The sequence below is a fragment of the Heterodontus francisci genome, chromosome 12 (genome assembly GCF_036365525.1).
Source record: "Heterodontus francisci isolate sHetFra1 chromosome 12, sHetFra1.hap1, whole genome shotgun sequence".
NCBI classification, from domain to species: Eukaryota; Metazoa; Chordata; class Chondrichthyes; order Heterodontiformes; family Heterodontidae; genus Heterodontus; species Heterodontus francisci.
Window position 1 is genome coordinate 115,496,065 of NC_090382.1, and position 23,852 is coordinate 115,519,916.

Here is a 23,852-nt window from a genome sequence, read left to right on the forward strand (position 1 = left end):
AAAGGAGCAAAAGGGGAATCTGAGACCCTTTCCTCACCCTATCATAACAGTACCTCTTTCTTATCACAAATTGATGGGTTATTTAGACATAAATAACTATGCCATTAAACTCAATGTTAACGAGCCTGAACCTGCTGGAAAATTATGTTTGAGGGTTAAAGAACGGGATGCTTTTTTCTCCTTTTAATCACATAGTGTCATCTTCAAGCACTCTCAGGTTAAACACGGCACAACCTTCCATGGAATTCTTGAAGCATGTGACGATCAAAGGGAATTGAATTTCGATGACGATTCTCCCAATCTCCCACCAGAACTTTGGCAGAAGGTCAGTGGAACACTGAGGAGAAGCAGCAGATCAGGTGAATTCCTCCAACGTCAGTTAAGTTTGTGTAGAACCTTGGTTAGACCACACTTCGAGTATTGTGAACAGCTTTGGTCTCCATATTATAAAGGAAAGCGAGGCTTTGGAGAAGGTGCAAAAATTTAAAAGGATGATACCAGAACTGAGAGGTTATATTTATCAGGAAAGATTGATCAGGCTGGAGCTCTTCACTGTAGAAAAGAGAAGGCTGAGGGGTAAACTAATTAAGATCTTTAAAAATCCAAAACCAGTGGTCAAAAATATTAGGTGGTCAGTAATACATCTAATGAGGAATTTAGGAAAAACTTCTTTACCCAGAGAATAGTTAGAATGTGGAACTTACTACCACAAGGAGTAGTTAAGGTGAATAACATCGATGCATTTAGGAAGCAGCTAGATTGAGTAGGTAAAGGAGAAATGGAATAGAAGGATATATTGATAAGGTAAGATGAAGTGCGAAGAGAAATGCAGACTGGTTTCAATCTCATAATGAAGAGCTGGAACCTGTCATAGCCGCTAAGCGCATTGCACTTTTGAACTACAAGAAAGCCCCCAGCGATTTAACATCCGCAGCACTTAAAGCAGCCAGAAGTACTGCACAAAGAACAGCTAGGCGTTGCGCAAACGACTACTGGCAACACCTATGCCGTCATATTCAGCTGGCCTCAGACACCGGAGACATCAGAGGAATGTATGATGGCATGAAGAGAGCTCTTGGGCCAACCATCAAGAAGATCACCCCCCTCAAATCTAAATCGGGGGACATAATCACTGACCAACGCAAACAGATGGACCGCTGGGTTGAGCACTACCTAGAACTGTACTCCAGGGAGAATGCTGTCACTGAGACTGCCCTCAATGCAGCCCAGCCTCTACCAGTCATGGATGAGCTGGACATACAGCCAACCAAATCGGAACTCAGTGATGCCATTGATTCCCTAGCCAGCGGAAAAGCCCCTGGGAAGGACAGCATTACCCCTGAAATAATCAAGAGTGCCAAGCCTGCTATACTCTCAGCACTACATGAACTGCTATGCCTGTGCTGGGACGAGGGAGCAGTACCCCAGGACATGCGCGATGCCAACATCATCACCCTCTATAAAAACAAAGGTGACCGCGGTGACTGCAACAACTACCATGGAATCTCTCTGCTCAGCATAGTGGGGAAAGTCTTTGCTCGAGTCGCTCTGAACAGGCTCCAGAAGCTGGCCGAGCGCGTCTACCCTGAGGCACAGTGTGGCTTTCGTGCAGAGAGATCGACTATTGACATGCTGTTCTCCCTTCGTCAGATACAGGAGAAATGCCGTGAACAACAGATGCCCCTCTACATTGCTTTCATTGATCTCACCAAAGCCTTTGACCTCGTCAGCAGACGTGGTCTCTTCAGACTACTAGAAAAGATCGGATGTCCACCAAAGCTACTAAGTATCATCACCTCATTCCATGACAATATGAAAGGCACAATTCAACATGGTGGCTCCTCATCAGAGCCCTTTCCTATCCTGAGTGGTGTGAAACAGGGCTGTGTTCTCGCACCCACACTTTTTGGGATTTTCTTCTCCCTGCTGCTTTCACATGCGTTCAAATCCTCTGAAGAAGGAATTTTCCTCCATACAAGATCAGGGGGCAGGTTGTTCAACCTTGCCCGTCTAAGAGCGAAGTCCAAAGTACGGAAAGTCCTCATCAGAGAACTCCTCTTTGCTGACGATGCTGCTTTAACATCTCACACTGAAGAATGCCTGCAGAGTCTCATCGACAGGTTTGCGTCTGCCTGCAATGAATTTGGCCTAACCATCAGCCTCAAGAAAACGAACATCATGGGGCAGGATGTCAGAAATGCTCCATCCATCAATATTGGCGACCACGCTCTGGAAGTGGTTCAAGAGTTCACCTACCTAGGCTCAACTATCACCAGTAACCTGTCTCTAGATGCAGAAATCAACAAGCGCATGGGTAAGGCTTCCACTGCTATGTCCAGACTGGCCAAGAGAGTGTGGGAAAATGGCGCACTGACACGGAACACAAAAGTCCGAGTGTATCAGGCCTGTGTCCTCAGTACCTTGCTCTACGGCAGCGAGGCCTGGACAACGTATGCCAGCCAAGAGCGACGTCTCAATTCATTCCATCTTCGCTGCCTTCGGAGAATACTTGGCATCAGGTGGCAGGACTATATCTCCAACACAGAAGTCCTTGAAGCGGCCAACACCCCCAGCTTATACACACTACTGAGTCAGCGGCGCTTGAGATGGCTTGGCCATGTGAGCCGCATGGAAGATGGCAGGATCCCCAAAGACACATTGTACAGCGAGCTCGCCACTGGTATCAGACCCACCGGCCGTCCATGTCTCCGTTATAAAGACGTCTGCAAACGCGACATGAAATCGTGTGACATTGATCACAAGTCGTGGGAGTCAGTTGCCAGCATTCGCCAGAGCTGGCGGGCAGCCATAAAGACAGGGCAAAATTGTGGCGAGTCGAAGAGACTTAGTAGTTGGCAGGAAAAAAGACAGAGGCGCAAGGGGAGAGCCAACTGTGCAACAGCCCCAACAAACAAATTTCTCTGCAGCACCTGTGGAAGAGCCTGTCACTCCAGAATTGGCCTTTATAGCCACTCCAGGCGCTGCTTCACAAACCACTGACCACCTCCAGGCGCGTATCCATTGTCTCTCGAGATAAGGAGGCCCAAAAGAAAAGAAAAAGAAAGAAAAAAAAAAGAATAAGATGAAGTAGGGTGGACACAAGCTCATGTGGAGCATAAACACTGGCGTAGGCCACTTGAGGCAAATAGCCTCCTAACACTGGCAACTCCCTGGGGGTAATTTTGACTTGTCTGTGATTAATGTAAAATGGATAATAGTGAATCAATGTTTTACATTAGCACCAATTGACTTCAATAGCAATTAAAATAGGTAGAGATGTAAAATAGGAAACTGATTGGTTATCATCCATTTAGAATCATAGAATTATAGAATGATTCAGCTCTGAAGGAGGCCATTTGGCCCATCATGCCTGTACTGGCTCTTTGAAAGAGCTGTCCAATTAGTCCCACTCCCTGCCCTTTCCGCATAGCCCTGTATGGATTGATCCAGTTCCTTCTGAAAGTTACTATTGAATCTGCTTCTACAACCAATGCAATGAATCCAGATCACAACAACTCACTGAGTAGAATCTTTCTCCTCATGTTACTTTTCGTTCTTTTGCCAATCACCTTAAATTTGTGTCCCGTGGTTACTGACCCTTCTGCCACTGGAAATAGTTTCTGCTTATCCACTCAATCAAAACTGCTTATGATTTTGAACACTTCTACCAAATTTAATCTTAGTGTAGCACTATTACACAAAGTCAAAATTACCCCCCCGATCTCTCTGACTGATGGAAAACATCACATTGATAGACCGTTGGCTTAGACAGAAAGTACTAGTTCATGGAGGTAAGATTGAACTGAAGCAATACAATAGACCAGCAGATTTGAACAAATTACAGTAATCCACACTATTTTCACCGGAGCAATAAAAGCTATTAACACTCTATAGTTCTCTTTTGTTATCTTTGCACCTTGGAGTCAATATTCAGCTTGCAAACTGGGTGTAAAACTGACAGCACGATTTGGCTGTGCTGATGGAAAGTTGAAAATCTACCTCTGTCGTATTAATGAAAAGCTTTACATGGGCATGGAATCCCAAGAATACTTTTTGAGGCTGCGTATAGTGACAACAGAATTCCTGACCAGAATGCCGACAATTGGGTAATTCCCCCACCAATCACTCCTGGAAATCATACTGCTGTAAGTGACCAGGATTGACTTTACCCACTGAATGAAACCTATACATGAGGAACACCTAAGGGAGCTGCACGGTCCTTTATTTGCAGGTTTCCTTTTTATCAAAATGATCATTGTATGTACAGTAAATCGGACAGGCCAAATCTCTCGAGATTGACTGTATCACCTGCAGTGTTCCATCTTTTTCTCGCCCTTGCTTGGGATTGTTCCTAATTCTGGTGCCCTGTCAAATTCTGTTGATTTTCTAATTGTTAGTTGATTCCTAGTTGATTGCCATTCCGCAGTCCTTTTCCACTGAGGCAGTGATGTCCTGATCCTGGGATCTGCTATGGTGAGGAGTGGCAAGGCAAGGCGGCTACCGTTGAGACGGAGTGCCTGGCAGATCGCAGACAACTTGGGGAGATGGGGGAGTTTAATGTGCTTCAAACCCTTGTCAGGGCCTCCTCCCTTCCTGTCCTGCCGCTGCTAATGTTTGAAGTGCTGGGGGGTTGGTAGGGAACTGTGAGCAGGGACCTAACTGACTGGTGGATTAGAGATGCCAGCTCTGGTTGGGGCCATTTCTGGAAGTTTGATCATGTGATGCTCTGACCACATAATATCTGACCATGTAATGTTGGATTGTGAGAGGTCAGATCACATGACATCTGATCACATGGCATTGGACCACATACCTTGTACGGATGTTATTGGATTGACTGTATAGAGTTTGGTCCCCTGTAGTTGAGACGCTTTATTTGTGATTTCCCACCAGTTGCTGGTGTTTGAGAAATTCCAGGAACCAGGAGGCCACTCGAGAGCAGGTGAAAAGGAAACACCAAGGGCAGTGAAAAGGGGAAATCATTCTCGACATCTCTCCACCCTCCCCTCCCCGAGCTCCCGGTCACCACCTCTTCCCCGATTCTTGAGCCACCTGCAATTTCAGCAACCCCTGCCCCCGCTCCGCCACCATTTTAAGCTCTATGCACTACAGCAAACAAAACTCATGATGAAACTACACGAGGTCCCTGATAGAACACGACTGTTACTCCAGCACGGGAGGATAGATACACAACACAAATTACAATGAAACCTCTACAAACTACACCCCTGAGAAATGGACACCTGCTAAGAACAAAGAGAACAAAGAAAAATTACAGCACAGGAACAGGCCCTTCGGCCCTCCAAGCCTACGCCGATCCAAATCCTCTATCTAAACCTGTCGCCTATTTTCTAAGGGTCTGTATCTCTTTACTTCCTGCCCATTCATGTATCTGTCTAGATACATCTTAAAAGACGCTATCGTGCCCGCGTCTACCACCTCCGCTGGCAAAGCATTCCAGGCACCCACCACCCTCTGCGTAAAGAACTTTCCACACATATCCCCCATAAACTTTTCCCCTTTCACTTTGAACTCGTGTCCGATAGTAATTGAATCCCCCACTCTGGGAAAAAGCTTCTTGCTATCCAACCTGTCTATACCTCTCATGATTTTGTACACCTCAATCAGGTCCCCCCTCAACCTCCGTCTTTCTAATGAAAATAATCCTAATCTACTCAACCTCTCTTCATCGCTAGCGCCCTCCATACCAGGCAACATCCTGGTGAACCTCCTCTGCACCCTCTCCAAAGCATCCACATCCTTTTGGTAATGTGGCGACCAGAACTGCACGCAGTATTCCAAATGTGGCCGAACCAAAGTCCTATACAACTGTAACATGACCTGCCAACTCTTGTACTCAATACCCCGTCCGATGAAGGAAAGCATGCCGTATGCCTTCTTGACCACTCTATTGACCTGCGTTGCCACCTTCAGGGAACAATGGACCTGAACACCCAAATCTCTCTGTACATCAATTTTCCCCAGGACTTTTCCATTTACTGTATAGTTCACTCTTGAATTGGATCTTCCAAAATGCATCACCTCACATTTGCCCTGATTGAACTCCATCTGCCATTTCTCTGCCCAACTCTCCAGTCTATCTATATTCTGCTGTATTCTCTGACAGTCCCCTTCACTAAGAATAGGCACTTATTGACAGTCCTAAGTAACTTACCTTGTAATTGATACAAACTGGACCTTGTAACCATGGACAATCGCAAATTATGAACTACCAACATCCTTCAGTGCAACAAATCTTTTCGTAACTTAAAACATGTGAAAAGAAAACCCCATATGCCAAATGAGAAATATTAATTTCATCGGTTGGAAACTTACATTAGACATTTAATGGAAAAAATCCTACAGTAACTGGACCATCAGCAGCAACAGAATTGTCCTCAACCACAATCTGTAATCTCATGGCCGGCATATCCCCCACTCTACTCTTTCCATTAAGATGGGGGATTAACCCTGGTTCAATGAAGAGGTCAGGAGGGCATGTCAGGCGCAGCGTCAAAAAGAGGCGTCAACTTGGTGAAGCTACAAACCACGACTACTTGTGTGCCAAACAGCAGAAGCAGCATGCTATAGACATAGCTAAGCGATCTCACAACCAATGGATCAGATCTAAGCTCTGCAGTCCTAACACATCCAGCTGTGAATGGTGGTAGACAGTTAAACAACTAACAGGAGGAGGTGGATCCACAAATATACCCATCCTCAATGATGGGGGAGCCCAGCTTATCAGTGCGAAAGATAAGGCTGAAGCATTTGCAACAATCTTCAGCCAGAAGTGCCGAGTTGATGATCCAGCTCGGCCTCCTCCTGAAGTCCCCAGCATCACAGATGCCAGACTTCAGCCATTTCAATTCACTCTGCGTGATATCAAGAAATGACTGAAGGCACTGGATACTGCAAAGGCTATGGGCCCTGATAATATTGCAACAATAGTACTGAAGACCTCTGTTCCAGAACTTGCCATGCCCCTAGCCAAGCTGTTCCAGTACAGCTACAACACTGGCATCTACCCTGCAATTTGGAGAATTGCCCAGGTATGTCCTGTACACAAAAAGAGGACAAATACAACCCAGCCAATTACCACCCCATCAGTCTACTCTCAATCATCAGTAAAGTGATGGAAGGTGTCGTCGACAGTGCCATCAAGCAGCACTTGCTTAGAAAAACCAGGGCCACTCAGCTCCTGACCTCATTACAGCCTTGGTTCAAACGTGGACAAAACAGCTGAACGCAAGAGGTGAGGTGAGAGTGACTGCCCTTGACATCAAGGCAGCATTTGACCGAGTATGACATCAAGGAGTCCCAGCAAAACTGGAGTCAATGGGAATCAGGGGGAAAACTCTCTGCTGGTTGGAGTCATACCTAGTGCAAAGAAAGATGGTTATGGTTGTTGGAGGTCAATCATCTGAGCTCCAGGACATCACTGCAGGAGTTCCTCAGGGTAGTGTTCGAGGCCCAACCATCTTCAGCTGCTTCCTCAATGACCTTCCTTCAATCATAAGGTCAGAAGTGGGGATGTCCGCTGATGATTGCACAATGTTCAGCACCATTCGCAACTCCTCAGATACTGAAGCAGTCCATGTAGAAATGCAGCAAGACCTGGACAATATCCAGGCTTGGGCTGATAAGTGGCAAGTAACATTCACGCCACACAAGTACCAGGCAATGACCATCTACAACAAGAGAGAATCTAACCATCTCCCCTTGACATTATATGGCATTACAATCGCTGAATCCCCCAAAATTCTGGGGGTTACCATTGACCAGAAACTGAACTGGAGTAGCCACATAAATATCGTGGCTACAAGAGCACGTCAGAGGTTAGGAATCTTGCAGCGAGTAACTCACCTCCTGACTCCCCAAATCCTGTCCACCATCTACAAGGCACAAGTCAGGAGTGTGATGGAATACTCTCCACTTGCCTGGATGGATGCAGCTCCAACAACACTCAAGAAGCTCGACACCATCCAGGACAAAGCAGCCCGCTTGATAGGCACACCATCTATAAGCATTCACTCCCTCCACCACCAATACACAGTGGCAGCAGTGTGTACCATCTACAAGATGCACTGCAGCAACGCACCAAGGTTCCTTAGGCAGCACCTTCCAAACCTACAACTCTACCACCTAGAAGAACAAGGGAAGCAGATGCATGGGAACATCACCACCTGCAAGTTCCCCTCCAAGCCACACACCATCCTGATTTGGAACTATGTCGCTGTTCTTTCACTGTCGCTGGGTCAAAACCCTGGAACTCCCCTCCTAAGAGCACTGTGGGTGCACCTATCCCACAAGGGCTGCAGCAGTTCAATAAGGCAGCTCACCACCACCTTCTCAAGGGAAATTAGGGATGGGCGATAAATGCTGGTCTAACCAATGACGCCTACATCCCATAAACAAATAAAAAAACTAGCAGCCAAGATGGCCAAGGCAATTTGCATCTGAAATACCAGGAGATTGAACTGCAGACAGAAGTCTGAAAAGCCCTGGACCCAGAACAATGACTTGCTCTAAGTAATTGAATTACCGAGGATTGCTTCATTAGCATGGCTGTCAAGGCCATCCTGACACATTGACTTTGAAAGAGCAAACGCCTCCGAGTGTAAATATTGGCATCCTAGAACCTGTGGAGCCAATTCTGAACCTTGTATCTCATTAAAAAAAACATGGGAATTGAGAGAACCATGTGACCGTCTGCCCAACTCTGCAAAAACAGGAATTTTGTTCCACTCCCAGAAGACAAGGAGTAACTGAGACTGCAGCAGCAGAGAAAGCTGCGTGCTTCCCTTTTTCTCTCTTTCCCTCTCCCCAGAAAACATCAAGTTTGAAAACTGTCTGGTACTGTGGACCCTCCAAGCCTATAAGCTGCTACAGCCAGCAACCAGGGGAAGACAGCCAAGTACAATTCTGCCTGCAAGGAAACCCTGAGCAAAGCAGGCCAACCACAAAGTGCACTTTGACCAGCGAGGACTTCAAGAATACAGCTTTAGCCGGAGGACTACCAGATCATCCACTTCACAGACTGTGTATTTAAGTTCCATTTATTCTGGACTTTTAATCAACCACCAAATCTATTTTTCCCTCTGTAATCTATATGTGTGCGTGTGATTCTCATGTGAATCAGTGCGTGAATGTGCAGCTTTTTTTTTGTAGTTCTAAATCACTGTTAAAGTGTTAAATATATTAAACTTACCTCTTGTTTAATCTCAAGAAAATCTGTTTGGTTCTTTCATGATCACAATAAAGGTAAAAAGGTAAAACATTCAAAGAGGTGGTAAGCAAAACCACTGTTTAAAAGGAATAAACCCTGTTGCAGTCAAATAAGAGGAAGAGTCAGAGGGGAGCCTGAGACCCCCATCCTCACCTGGCTGTCAGAAATTTGGGGGCTATAGTTCGGGATTGTAACCCAACGACAAATGAGAAATTTGAAGTGGGAAACCAAATTAATCCCTACCAAAGTTTTAAAAGCTTCAATCTAGGTTTTCTTGTGTTTCACTGCTAGAATACTAACATGTTCACACTCGAGGCCAGTACCTACCCAGGCCAGGGTGAAGTAAATTGGGACAGGTTAAAGGCCCTATCTATTGAAGAGGTGAGGAATATAGCTGGGCAGTTAGGGATTACTTTCCCTGCAAAAGCTAAGAAATCCAAAATCCTAAGTCTTGTGGCCAACCATTTTCATTTGAACCTGAATATTCAGAGACAGGATTAGAGTCAGAAACAGACAGGGTAATGTTAGCTAAAATACAATTGGAACAGAGGAGACTCGGGTTAGAATTCCAGACAGAGAAAGAGCAGAGAGAGTATCAAGAAAGGGAAAAAGAAAGAACTTTCCAAAGGGAGTTAAGGCAACTCGAACTAACTTGGGAGGGGGGCGGGGGGCGACCCAACACTCCAGTGAAAGCAAGGCTAGCAAGGGACCTATTCCAAGCTCAGGGTCATGTGCTGAGCTCTTAATGTTCTCCCAGTTGATTCCAAAGTTAAATGAGGGGGATGTGGAAGCATTTTTTGGTACCTTTGAAAAGCTTGCAAGACAGCTGAAATGGCCAGCCAAGAGCTGGACCTTGTTGTTACAAAGCAAGCTAACAGGAAAAGCCCATGAGATTTATTCATATTGCCAGATGAAAGTTCATCGGATTATGAGATGACTAGAAATGCTATCCTGGGAGTATATGAGCTAGTACCAGAAACATAAGAGTTAAGCAGCTTGCTTTTGACCTGTGGCTAAGGGCACTTAATATACAGCCCACATGAAAACCTCAGAGAGGTGATCCTTCTCAAGAAATTTAAAAACTCGCTACCTCTTTCTATTAAAACCCATGTAGAAGAACAAAAGATTCAAATAGTCAGGCAGGCCATAGTTCTGGCTGATGAATTTACTCTTGTACAAAAGCACCAAGGCTCCTTAGACAGCACCTTCCAAACCCGTGACCTCTACCTACAAGGGCAGCAAATACATGGGAACACCACCACCTGCAAGTTCCCCTCCAAGTCACACACCATCCTGATTTGGAACTATATCACCGTTCCTTCATTGTCGCTGGGTCAAAATCCTGGAACTCCCTTTCTAACAGCACTGTGGGTGTACCTACCCGACATGGACTGCAGCAGTTCAAGAATGCAGCTCACCACCACCTTCTCAAGGGCAATTAGGGATGGACAATAAATGCTGGCCTGGCCAGTGAGGCCCACATCCCATGAATGAATTTTTAAAAAACCCAAGGAAACCCTTCCCCAGTCACCCCCATAAACCTGATAAGGATAAAAGGTGGGAGGGTGATAGGTGCTGAACAGCCCAGGACGAGAACGGAAAGCTGGACACACAGGGGGCCCTCCTCAAGCTAAAAAGTATGGTGCTGAGAGCAGGAGAGAAACCCGAAGACCTGTGCGTTTCCACTGTAACAAGGCAGGTCACCTTCGAGCTGACTACTGGAAATTACGGGGAAAACCTGTAGGATTAATCAGGGCACACCAACCTATGCAGGAGAAGGAGCCGTGATGGACAGCACAGCAGAACAGGCTGTGGCTTTAACTGCTGCAGTCAGACCCTGTAAACATACTGCTGTGGGTGCAGGGAAATTTAACAAAATCCCTGAAGGTAATCATGTTTTGTATCCCAAGGAAAAATGACCCCATAGCCCTCGAGTGAGGTAAGCAAACCCATAGTCATACCCAGGGATACAGGGGCCAACAGATCCCTTCAGCTGGGAAAAGGTGAGGAAGGGCAAGTGGAGAGCCTGTGACTCCCTTCCACTCCTGACCATAACACATGGGACAAGCATAAAAGCATGAGGCAGCATCGGGTGAAAAATATCAGCTGCTGGAGAATGGAAACCTCTTTACTCAGCATTCCCAGTGGCAGAGAAGTCATTCTATCTCTGGGATTGATTGTTTGTGCTGCTCTGTCCCAGGGATAGAGGGGTTTTCACCACTAGGGATGTGAAGTAAAGAACTCCCTATTGCACCAAAGCTGGGAACTGCTGTCACAGAGAACTCAGTGCCCTGAAATCGCGGTTGCTGAAACTCTCCACATCCATGCCTTTGTTAGCTAGACTTAACTATTCCAGTGATCTCCTGGCTGGATTCCCATCTTCCACCTTTCATAAACTTGAGCAATTCAAAAATCTACAGCCTATGTCCGAACTCGTACCAACTCCCATTCACCCATCACCCTTGTGCTCAGTGATCTACATTGGTCCCAGGTCTGGCAACATTCTCAATTTAAACATTCTCATCCAGGTTTTCAAATTCCTCCATTGATTCATCCCTCCCTATCTCTGCAACCTCTTCCAGCTTAAAGTGCTCCAAGATCACTGCGCGCTTCCAATTCCGACCTCTTGCTCATCCCCGATTTTAATTGTTCCATCATTGGTGGCCGTGGTTTTAGTTGCCTGGGCCCTCAGCTCTGGAATTCCCTCCCTAAACATCTCCATCTCTTTACTTTTTTCTACTCCATTAAGATGCTACTTAAAACCTCGCTCTTTGACCTGCAGTAATATATTTTGATGTTTTAGCTTTAGTTTTAGTTTTAGAGATACAGCACTGAAACAGGCCCTTCGGCCCACCGAGTCTGTGCCGACCATCAACCACCCATTTTATACTAATCCTACACTAATCCCATATTCCTACCACATCCCCACCTGTCCCTATATTTCCCTGCCACCTACCTATACTAGGGGCAATTTATAATGGCCAATTAACCTATCAACCTGCAAGTCTTTGGCATGTGGGAGGAAACCGGAGCACCCGGAGGAAACCCACGCAATCTTACATTTCATGTAAGACTTTTACAGCTGGCAAAGAAAGAAATTTATGACTGGGACTTGGATTCAAACCCAGGTAGAGCGAGCTGAAGAGGTTAGAGCATAGGAAATAGAATTAGGTGTAGGCCATTCAGCCCCTCAAGCCTGCTCCACCATTCAATAAGATCAATGACCCAACCTCCAATTCTCTGGGGTAGAGAATTCCAAAGATTCACAACTCTCTCATGGAAGGATGTTCCCGATGGTGGAGGAGTCCAGAACCAGAGGTCATAGTCTCAGGATACGGGGTAAACCTTTCAGGACTGAGATGAGGAGAAATGTCTTCACCCAGAGAGTGGTGAGCCTGTGGAATTTGCTGCCACAGAAAGCAGTTGAGGCCAAAATATTGTATGTTTTCAAGAAGGAGTTAGATATAGCTCTTGGGTCTAAAGGGATCAAAGGGTATGGGGCGAAAGCGGGAACAGGCTACTGAGTTGGATGATCAGCCATGATCATAATGAATGGCGGAGCAGGCTTGAAGGGCCAAATGGCCTACTCCTGCTCCTATTTTCTTTGTTTCTATGTTTCTCAGACAAGAAATTCCTCCTTATCTCCATCTTAAATAGGCAATCCCTTATTCTGAAACTGTGTCCCCTAGTACTAGATTCACCCACAAAGGGAAGCATCCTCTCAGCATCTGCCCTGTCATGCCCCCCTCGCCCCCAGAATCTTCTATGTTTCAATAAGATCACCCCTTATTCTTCTGAACGCCAATGAGTGTAGACCCAACCTGCTCAACCTTTCCTCATTAGACAACCCCTTCATTCCAAGAACCAATCCAGTGAATCTTCTTGAACTGCCCCCAATGCAAGTCTTCTTCTTCTTTGGCCTCCTTATCTCGAGAGACAATGGGTAAGCATCTGGAGGTGGTCAGTGGTTTGTGAAGCAGCGCCTGGAGAGGCTATAAAGGCCAATTCTAGAGTGACAGGCTCTTCCACAGGTGCTGCAGAAAAATTTGTTTATCGGGGCTGTTACACAGTTGGCTCTCCCCTTGCGCTTCTGTCTTTTTTCCTGTCAACTGCTAAGTCTCTTCGACTCGCCACACTTTAGCCCTGCCTTTATGGCTGCCCGCCAGCTCTGGCGAATGATGGCAACTGACTCCCACGACTTGTGATCAATGTCACAGGACTTCATGTCGCGTTTGCAGACGTCTTTAAAGCGGAGACATGGACGGCCGGTGGGTCTGATACCAGTGGCGAGCTCACTGTACAATGTGTCCTTGGGGATCCTGCCATCTTCCATGCGGCTCACATGGCCAAGCCATCTCAAGCGCCGCTGACTCAGTAGTGTGTACAAGCTGGGGATGTTGGCCGCCTCGAGGACTTCTGTGTTGGAGATACGGTCCTGCCACCTGATGCCAAGGATTCTCCGGAGGCAGCGAAGATGGAATGAATTGAGACGTCGCTCTTGGCTGACATACGTTGTCCAGGCCTCGCTGCCATAGAGCAAGGTACTGAGGACACAGGCTTGATACACTTGTACTTTTGTGTTCCGTGTTAGTGCGCCATTTTCCCACAATTTCTTGGCCAATCTGGACATAGCAGTGGAAGCCTTTCCCATGCGCTTGTTGATTTCTGCATCTAGAGACAGGATACTGGTGATAGTTGAGCCTAGGTAGGTGAACTCTTGAACCACTTCCAGAGCGTGGTCACCAATAATGTTGGATGGTGCATTTCTGACGTCCTGTCCCATGATGTTCGTTTTCTTGAGGCTGATGGTTAGGCCAAATTCGTTGCAGGCAGCCGCAAACCTGTCGATGAGACTCTGCAGACACTCTTCAGTGTGAGATGTTAAAGCAGCATCGTCAGCAAAGAGGAGTTCCCTGATGAGGACTTTCCGTACTTTGGACTTCGTTCTTAGACGGGCAAGGTTGAAAAACCTGCCCCCTGATCTTGTGTGGAGGAAAATTCCTTCTTCTGAAGACTTGAACGCATGTGAGAGCAACAGGGAGAAGAAAATCCCAAAAAGTGTGGGTGCGAGAACACAGCGCTGTTTCACGCCACTCAAGATAGGAAAGGGGTCTGATGATGTGCCGCTATGTTGAATTGTGCCTTTCATATTATCATGGAATGAGGTGATGATACTTAGTAGCTTTGGTGGACATCCAATCTTATCTAGTAGTCTGAAGAGACCACGTCTGCTGACGAGATCAAAGGCTTTGGTGAGATCAATGAAAGCAATGTAGAGGGGCATCTGTTGTTTGCGGCATTTCTCCTCTATCTGACGAAGGGAGAACAGCATGTCAATGGTCGATCTCTCTGCACGAAAGCCACACTGTGCCTCAGGGTAGATGCGCTCGGCCAGCTTCTGGAGCCTGTTTAAAGCGACTCGAGCAAAGACTTTCCCCACTATGCTGAGCAGGGAGATGCCACGGTAGTTGTTGCAGTCACCATGGTCACCTTTGTTTTTATACAGGGTGATGATATTGGCATCACGCATGTCCTGAGGTACTGCTCCCTCGTCCCAGCACAGGCAAAGCAGTTCATGGAGTGCTGAGAGTATAGCAGGCTTGGCACTCTTGATTATTTCAAGGGTAATGCTGTTCTTCCCAAGGGCTTTTCCGCTGGCTAGAGAATCAATGGCATCACTGAGTTCCGATTTGGTTGGCTGTATGTCCAGCTCATCCATGACTGGTAGAAGCTGGGCTGCATTGAGGGCAGTCTCAGTGACAACATTCTCCCTGGAGTACAGTTCTAGGTAGTGCTCAACCCAGCGGTCCATTTGCTTGCGTTGGCCAGTGATTCTTTCCCCTGATTTAGATTTGAAGGGGGCGATCTTCTTGATGGTTGGCCCAAGAGCTCTCTTAATGCCATCATACATTCCTCTGATGTTTCCGGTGTCTGAGGCCAGCTGAACATAACTGCATAGGTGTTGCCAGTAGTCGTTTGCGCAGCGCCTCCAATGCAAGTATATCTCTCCTTAAATAAGGAGACCAAAACTGTATGCAGTTTGCTAGTTGCTGTCTCATCAATGCCCTGTACAGTTGTCACAAGATCATGCTAACACACAGTGAACATTCAAAATAAAAACAGCAAATGCTGAAAGCAGGTCTGGCCGCATCCGTGGAGAGAGAAACAGAGTTAATGTTTCAGGTTGGTGACCTTTTGGCAGACCTGATTGTTCTATTATTATCTTTCCTGTTGTCTTGATGACGGGATTATTTCTATTTGTTGTTCTTTCTATTTCAATCCTTTTTTTAAAAAAAAGGAAAGGTCCCCATCTGTGTCTCGTGGAGAAATGCAAATATGGCTGTCCTCAGAGAAGTTTCATCCAACTCCTTCAGTCAGGGCCTGCAGGGTGGCACAGTGGCGCAGTGCAGCCTCACAGCTCCAGTGACCCGGGTTCAGTTCTGGGTACTGCCTGTGTGGAGTTTGTAAGTTCCCCCTGTGATCATGTAGGTTTCCGCCGGGTGCTCTGGTTTCCTCCCACAGCCAAAGACTTGCAGGTTGATAAGTAAATTGGCCATTGTAAGCTGCCCCTAGTGTAGGTAGGTGGTAGGAGAATTGTGGGGACGTGGTCGGGAATTTGAGATTAAGGTAGGTTTAGTATAAATGGGCGGTTGATGGTCGGCACAGACTCGATGGGCCAAAGGGCCTGTTTCAGTGCTGTGTCTCCCTATGACTCTAAAACTGATGGGATCTGAAATACTGCTGATGGTTGTTGCTTCATGCTCTGCACTAAGTCAAGTACCTGAACATATCCCTGCTGCAACTGCATGACAGGATGAACAAAAAGCCCTGTCATGTTATGCTCTGTGGGATACAACAGAAAACTAATTATTCACAACCTTCCTTCGAGTAATATTAAGATCTACGACCTATAAAGCTTAAACAGTGCAGTCTTTAAAAGAGGGCAGTTTAGGGATGGGTAATAAATGCCAACAAAGCCCACATACAGTAGATGAATTTTAAAAAAGATGCTGTCTTTTGGCTGAGACATTAAACTAGGACCCTATCTGCTTTCGCAGGTGAACATAAAAGATCTCATGCCACAATTTCGAGGGAGTTCTCCCTGTTGTCAAATAATTATCTCTCAACTGGCATTACTAAAAGAGATTACCTACTCATTTATCTTACGGCTGTTTGTAGGAGCTTTTTTTTTTCTTTGTTCATGGGATGTGGGTGTCACTGGATAGGCCAGCATTTTATCGCCCATCCCTTGATCCAATTGAGGGCATTTTAAGAGTCAACTACATTGCTGTGGGTCTGGAGTCACATGTCGGCCAGACCAGGTAAGGATGGCAGATTTCCTTCCCGAAAGGACATTAGTGAACCAGATCGATTTTTATAAGAACTGACAATGGTTCCCTGGTCACCATTAGACTAGCTTTGAATTCCAGATTTTATTAGTTGAATTCAAATTTCACCATCTGCCATGAACGTTGGCCTCGGCTTCTGGATTTCTATTCAATGACATTACAACTACACCACCTCATGCTTGCTGTGCAAAAATTGGCTGTCATGTTTCAATACTGACTATGCTTCAAAAGCAGCTTCGGGATGTCCTGAGGATATGAAAGTTGCTTTATAAAAGTAAGCTACTTCTTTCTGTTTACAGCACACCGAGCTAATATGGCCCTTTTCTGCTCTAAAAGACGTGTTTGGTCAGAGAATTGTTTGGACCTGTCATTGGGATAAAGCCAACAGCATGCAATGCAGTAGCATTGTAAATTTTAAAACAAGCCTGTTTGGTTTTGAGCTATCATTGTGGAGACTTGTTACAACAGACATTTCTTTCTGAGTGGTGTCAAAGTTACTTGAGCAATGCCCACGGTTTCCTGAACAGGAGACTGAACGATGTCATCAATACAAATTGTGAAAGCAGCAGTCACCTGCAGTGGCAGTTGTGGAATATTGGTGGCTGTATGAATTTCCAATCTCCCCACACAAGTCTTGCAGCATCTGCTGTGTGAATCTAAATCTCTGAAAATCGGGCACGTCAAACCAATCAATAGGACATAGCCATTGTCCCAAAGAGCTGTTATAGTTCCATGGTGCTGCTGTGATGGCATCACTAGTAATCATTCGAAGTTGTGAAGCTTTCAATCTAGCCTGTGCATGTCATTCTTATACAGTGCCTTATTTATATTGTGTTGTTGCATTGTAAAAATTGGGTTCTTAATGTCAGTAAACCAATAGAATAATGATATAATTGCAAAATAGGCTTGTGTGACTCATAGCAACATGTTGTTTTTAAATAGCACCTTTAACGGAGGAAAACATCCCAAGAAGTGTTATCAAACAAAATTTGACACCAAGCTACATTAGGAGATATTAGGACAAATGTCCAAAAAGCTTGATCAAAGAGGTAGGTTTTAAGGAGTGTCTTAAAAGAAAGTGGATGCAGACAGGATGGGTCAAATGACCTCCTTCTGTGCTGTAACGATTCTGTTCCGGGTCACTCACTGATTAATGTTTTTATTTGATTATGCACTGTAACATATCCTCTATTTAGTGTTCAATTACACTAGAAAACCAGGCTTGAAGAAAAAAATCAATAGTATCAGCTGACAATGGTAATCAGTGCTAATATAAGTTGTTTTATTAATCAACTGTATAAATCTGATAACTAGGTCGGTCATCAATCTGCCCAGTGTGGAGCTGAGCCACAGCGATGAAGATGACACAAGATTTGATTTGTAGCTTGCACTGCAGCAGACAAACTAAAATTGACCTCTGGCCTACTGATTCTCCCCAGCGTATCTTTATTAATCATCAAACACTTAAAATGTGAAAAAATTCAATCGGGACACTTTCAAGGCAATCCAAATTGCCATTGAAGTGTTTTTTTTCTCTCTCTGTTTACCTCTGTTTCTCTCTGTGTGTCTTTAAGACTCTGGAAACAGTGTGTGCGATCTGCAAGCTTGTTCCTAAGCAACAGCAAGAGAGATGCGGTCACATGCCGTATTGTATCAGTTTGACTTTGTGTAAAGACTGGCTAGAACTGGTTTGATCTGGCAGACCGACGAAGCGTGCTCTCCCTGAAGGAAGGATTTGTCTCTCAGCAGAAAATCTACATTGGCCTACAGGCTGTGTTTCACCTAAAGAGAAAAAGACCACTAGAAAGGAATCTTTGCATTATTGGAGGTCGCAAATCCTTTTTACTTCCGTCTCTAAGAAATTTTTGCCACAGGAGTGACTTTCTGTTGTCTTTTTGTGTTTCTGGGGTTCTGGAAACTCAGTGAGGTTTCTACTGATAGACTGCTAATTCAAAATCCAAATAAACTTGTTGTTATACTCCTTGTTGAAAGATCTGTTTAATGCCTACTGCAGCCAAAGTGCCTTGAACGTCTATCCATTACAGATTGTTCATCAACTCGCCTGGAGACTTCGAGTGGCATCTGACTATGTGACTCTGGGACACCACACTGATCCGGGAAAGTAACCAACCAGGACTTACGAGCCAGATGCGCCCTGCTCTCATGCTCACATCTCTGTCCTGGGATTGCTGCAGTGTTCCAGTGAACATCAACGCAAGCTCGAGGAACAGCATCTCATCTACCGATTAGGCACACTACAGCCTGCCGGACTGAACATTGAGTTCAATAATTTCAGAGCATGACAGCCCCCCACTTTACTTTCATTTTTAGTCATTTTTAGTTATTTTTTCTTCCTTTTTTTTTACATTCCTTTTTATATTTTTTACAATCTTTTTTTGCATTTATTTCATTTCATCTTAGTTTGTTCAGTTTGCTTACCCACTGTTTTTTTCAGGTTGTTTTTCTTCAGGTTTGCACTTGCTGCTGTTCAATATTCAGTGTATTCACACCTAATCTGTACTAATGCTTTGTCTTTCAACACACCATTAACATATTGTTTGCCTTTGCTCCGTGACCTTTTGGTCAGCTATGTGGCCTGGTCCAATCTGCACCTTCTCCTTTGTTATCTCTTGCCCCAACCCCCACCTCACTTGTTTATAATCTGTGACTTTTCTAATATTTGTCAGTTCCGAAGAAGGGTCGCTGACCCGAAACGTTAACTCTGCTTCTCTTTCCACAGATGCTGCCAGACCTGCTGAGTGATTCCAGCATTTCTTGTTTTTGCTTACGAGCCAGTTGTTTTATTATTCTGAAGAAACAGCTCTAATTTAAAATATCAGTTTGAACATTGGTTTCTGAATGTACGTGTGTGTGCATGAGGATTAAGAGGAATAAGAAGTTATAGAGTCTTTTCAGGCATAGATTTATTTCAGTATTTATTAAGATTTAGTTTATTAATAAATAGTTAATTTGTTGTTGTTTAAAGATACCTAGATTGGTGCATTTATTCTGGAGATTAATGAAGTGTTTAATTTGGCTAATTTGCGGTAGGTGGGAAACTTTAATAATATGCTGTGACCTGTGGACTAATGGGACTGAATTGACAGTGCATTACTCCCACCTCGATCGTAACACGATCAATAATCTTAAATTATGCTGTTAGTGGCTACGATAGTTTAATGGTTAGGTGAGACAGTTAGTGAATTGTCAGCTGTGGCTCAGTGGGCAACACTCTCATTAGGTAAATTAGAAAGTTGTGGGTTAAAGCCCTGTTCCAGGACTTAAGCACAAATATCCAGGTCACATTCTACTCCAGTGTTGTGGGAGTGCTGCACTGTTGGGCATGTTGCCTTTCAAACTAAGCACTGTCTGCCCCCTCAGGTAGATGCAAGGAGTCCCATAATACAATTTCAAAGAAGAGCAAGTGATCTCTCCTAAGTGTCCTGGCCAATATTTATCCCTCAACCAACTGTCAAGAAAACACACTATGTCAAATGAGGATTTTTTATTCATCAGTTTCCTGATGGAATGCACAGCTGACCAGGCTGTTACTTTAACTGCTGCAGCAAACCCAGTAAATTTACCGCTGACAGTGTGGGCAAACTTAACAAAATCCCTGAGAGTTACTAGGATTTTGTGTCCAGAGGAAAAGTGACCCCGTACCCCTCGAGTGAGGCAAGTAAGCTCATAGTCAGGGGTCCAGGGGCCACCTTGCAAGGCATCACCTTTACCAAGAGAATGCATTGAATGCTAGATTGCCAGTAAACGATACTGGATGAAAGCATATGCCCATACTTGGAGTGCGACTTAGTTTCAGGATTGGTAACCATGGGGATTGCCCCTAGTTTCCCTCTGGACGGGGTCAACCTGCTCCGAAATAATGATTTGGTAGGGGCAAATGTGGAAGTTTCCCCAGTGGTTTTAGAGAGACCAAAAGAGGTCAGGGAGACAGAGCAGTTGCAGGAGAAAGTCCCCGGCATTTTCCCTGATGTGTAATGAGTCAGTCCATGGCCAAACAAGCTCCATCAGAGGAGACTGAACTGGCACTGCAGACAGATGACCCTGCTGTCTGGTTATCTGAAACCTCCTTTGGGAAGTTAGAGGACCCAAAGGATGTGTTAAACAGATCTTCCTTAGTTGTGGCTCAGCAAGCCCACCCAGTATTAAGAGAGTTAACACAGACCGCTCAAACTGAATCTGAAGCAGAAGGAGTCCCTGAATGCCAATATTTAAAGGATGAGGTGCTGATGAGGAAGTGGAGATCTCCTCACAGATCTGTAGATGAAGAGTGGACAGTGGTTCACCAGATAGTGGTGTCGCCAAGATACCGTAAGGAAATACTAAGAACAACCCATGAGCTTCCAATGGCTGGACATGTCAGTGTGCGAGAAACCCAAGCCTGCATAAGACAGCATTTTGACTGGCCAAAGATCCACAAAGATGTGGTGGAGTTCTGTAAAACTTGCCACGCATGCCAGGTTGTGGGGAAGCCCCACCTGCAATAAAATCTGTGCCCTTAATTCTATACTGGCTTTTGGGGAACTCTTTAGCAGAGTGCTGGTGGATTTGTGGGGCCCCTGCTGAAATAAAAGGGGGCTAACAGTATCTTCTCACCATTGGGGATGTGACTACCCGATTCCCAGAGGCCATTCCCCTAAGAACTATCTCTGCTAAGGTAGTGGTGGAGGGGCTAACCCAATTCTTTACCAAATATGGGCTGCTTGCTGAATCTGGTGAATCAGGACATGAATTTCATGTCTGGAATCTTTCAAAAAGTCATGGGTAATCTGGGCATAACCCAGTTAAAGTCCTCAGCCTACCACCACAGTGACAAGGGGTTTTGGAGCGGTACCACCAGACCCTAAAGACAATGATCAGGGTGTACTGCTACGAGTACCCCCATGACTGGGACAAAGGGCTGGGATTTCTCCTGTTTGTCACCAGGGACTCATCTAGTGAGTCCACCGGCTTTAGTTCCTTTGAATTAGTTTATGGACACAAGGTGAGAGGTCCTCTTAAACTCTTAAACCTCTTAAAGAGAGGTTTTTGGGACACAGGGATAAGTCTTCCATGTTAGATTACATCTCCAAGTTCTGGGAGCGACTCACAAGAGCCTGCGCAATGGCTCAGGAACACCTAAAAACCTCCCAGGCAGCTTTGAAAAGGCAGGCAGATAAACATGCCAAGGCCAGAACATTTCAGCCCAGAGACCATGTATTAGTATCACTCCCAATTCAGGGTGAATCTCTGAAAGCCTGGTTCAAGGGCCAATAACGAGTGGAAAAAAGAATTAGCCAGGTAAATTATTTAATTGATACCCAGACCGAAGGAAAAAACAAAGGCTGTGCCAAATTTACATGTTAAAACAGTGTCACAGCCGGGAAGGGGACAGACCAGCATGGGTCTGTCAGACTGTCAGGGAGTAAGGAAACAAAAAGAACAGTGAGGACATGTTAGAGGAGGGCCAGGAGGATTCCCAAATTGAACCCCGATTGTCTGGGTAGCCAACCCTAAAATGTTAGGAAAATTAGACCCCACACTCTCCTACTGAAATGCAGAACCAAGAGACGCCCTAAAAAAGGTTGCGAACAGCATTTACACAAATCTGCAGGGACAAGTAAAGTTCCCAAAAGGGCAGGCCAAAAGTGAGGGAGATGCCTCCCCTAGTTGAAGTGCTGCAGGGGAGTGCAATGAAAGCTGGCCAGACAATTGCGAGCAGTGAGGTCCCAGAGGACTTGGGCAGATTAGAGAAAAGATCCTCCCCACAGTAAAGGGGAAAGGGAAGGAAAACTTCCCTAAAGTAAACAGCACTTGTGTAACTCACCAGAAAACTAAAAGTGAGGTCAGTGTGGATCTACCCACTGAAGAACCCAATGGTCAGGTCCCAAACCCAAAGCTAATCAAACCCAGCAACTTCAATTCAGAACTCAGCAAGAACAAGGGCCCGGAGGAAATATCAAATACCTCACAGGGGCTAAAAAAAAAAGCAATTCATTACCCACTGTCGCTATTGAGAGAAAAAGTATCAAGGTGCTGGAACCTGAATGGTTAAAGCCATGTTTTGCGGAGATAGCAGTTGAAGGGTTAAAGCTTACATACAGGAGGACTTGTCACAAGGAGTTATGGAAATTTGCATACTCCAAGCTTCACCAACAACCACATGTTTATTGAGATGCACATTCCCAGAGTATTACAAAATGATGCTTGAGAAACTTTAACCCCATTTGACAACACATAACCCAAAAGAAATGCAATTCCTTAATTGTACCTCATCCAAAGGAAGGAGGATGACACCAGAATAGCTGTTGCAAACAATGCCAGCGACAGCAATTCTAATATTAATGGGTGAATTTGAGAAGTGAGTGTTTGAGAACGAATCCACGTATTTTTTTTTACAACCTTGTAATGAAATGTTCCTATCATTACATTTCATTCTGTGTGGTGTGGAGGTGTCAAGAAAACATGCAATGCCAAATGAGGATTTTTAATTCATTGGTTGGAAACTCACAATAAACTTAACAAAAAAGGAAAGCTGGGCTGGAATATTACAAACAACTTTTATAAAGACTTTGCCACAGCTAAAAATGGTCATCACCATTTGCATTTGAAAATCTTGCACATTCCAAGGCATCAGAAGTGGAGACACATGTCTGATTAGCCTGTACCCAAAACAATGGCTTGCCTTATTGATTGAGCTACCTGAGATTGCTTTCATTGGCAAGACATTCAAAGCCATTCCTGGGACATTACCATTGAAAGGGCAAACCCCTCCAGTGCAAAACATTGACACCATGACCCTTAAAAGATGGAAATTACTAAACTTGAATCTCATTAAAAGGTATCAGAGAATACACTGGGACAATCACGCGACCATCCGTCTATCTCTGTGGAACTGGGAGTTTCCCTTGGACAAGCAGACAAGCCAGAGACTCAATCTGTGCAGAAGACTGAAGGGCTGTTATTCTCACCCTCTGTCTCTCCAGAAGGCCTGGTGGGGTGTGCGAAGCCTAGCTGCGGGCTGCTAGATCCAAGACAAAGACACTGAGAAGGAAGCCCTCTGCTCAACTGTCTCCAAGAACAACTGTCAACACAGAACTTCAGGACCACAAATTCACCTGGAAGACCACTGAAGTCACCAATCACCACAAACTGTATTATTTTTATTTGTTCTGGACTCCAATCCAACACAAATCTATTCGTCATCACTCTGTAATCTATTTTTGTTTGTGTGATTCTTGAGTGAGTGTGTGCGTGTAAGTGTTATTTTATTTAGA

General features: G+C 45.1%; 1 long non-coding RNA gene across 2 annotated transcripts; it reads left to right on the forward strand.

Annotated features, from left to right (window-relative positions):
- The first annotated feature begins 265 nt into the window (after window positions 1-265).
- Window positions 266-23,852, forward strand: LOC137375673 (uncharacterized). Of its 2 annotated transcripts, none has more exons than XR_010976055.1 (3): window positions 266-359; window positions 17,521-17,627; window positions 23,417-23,852. It is a non-coding gene; the product is annotated as an uncharacterized lncRNA (long non-coding RNA). The 2 variants fall into 2 exon arrangements; XR_010976056.1 differs by lacking the exon at window positions 23,417-23,852 and adding an exon at window positions 18,624-18,883.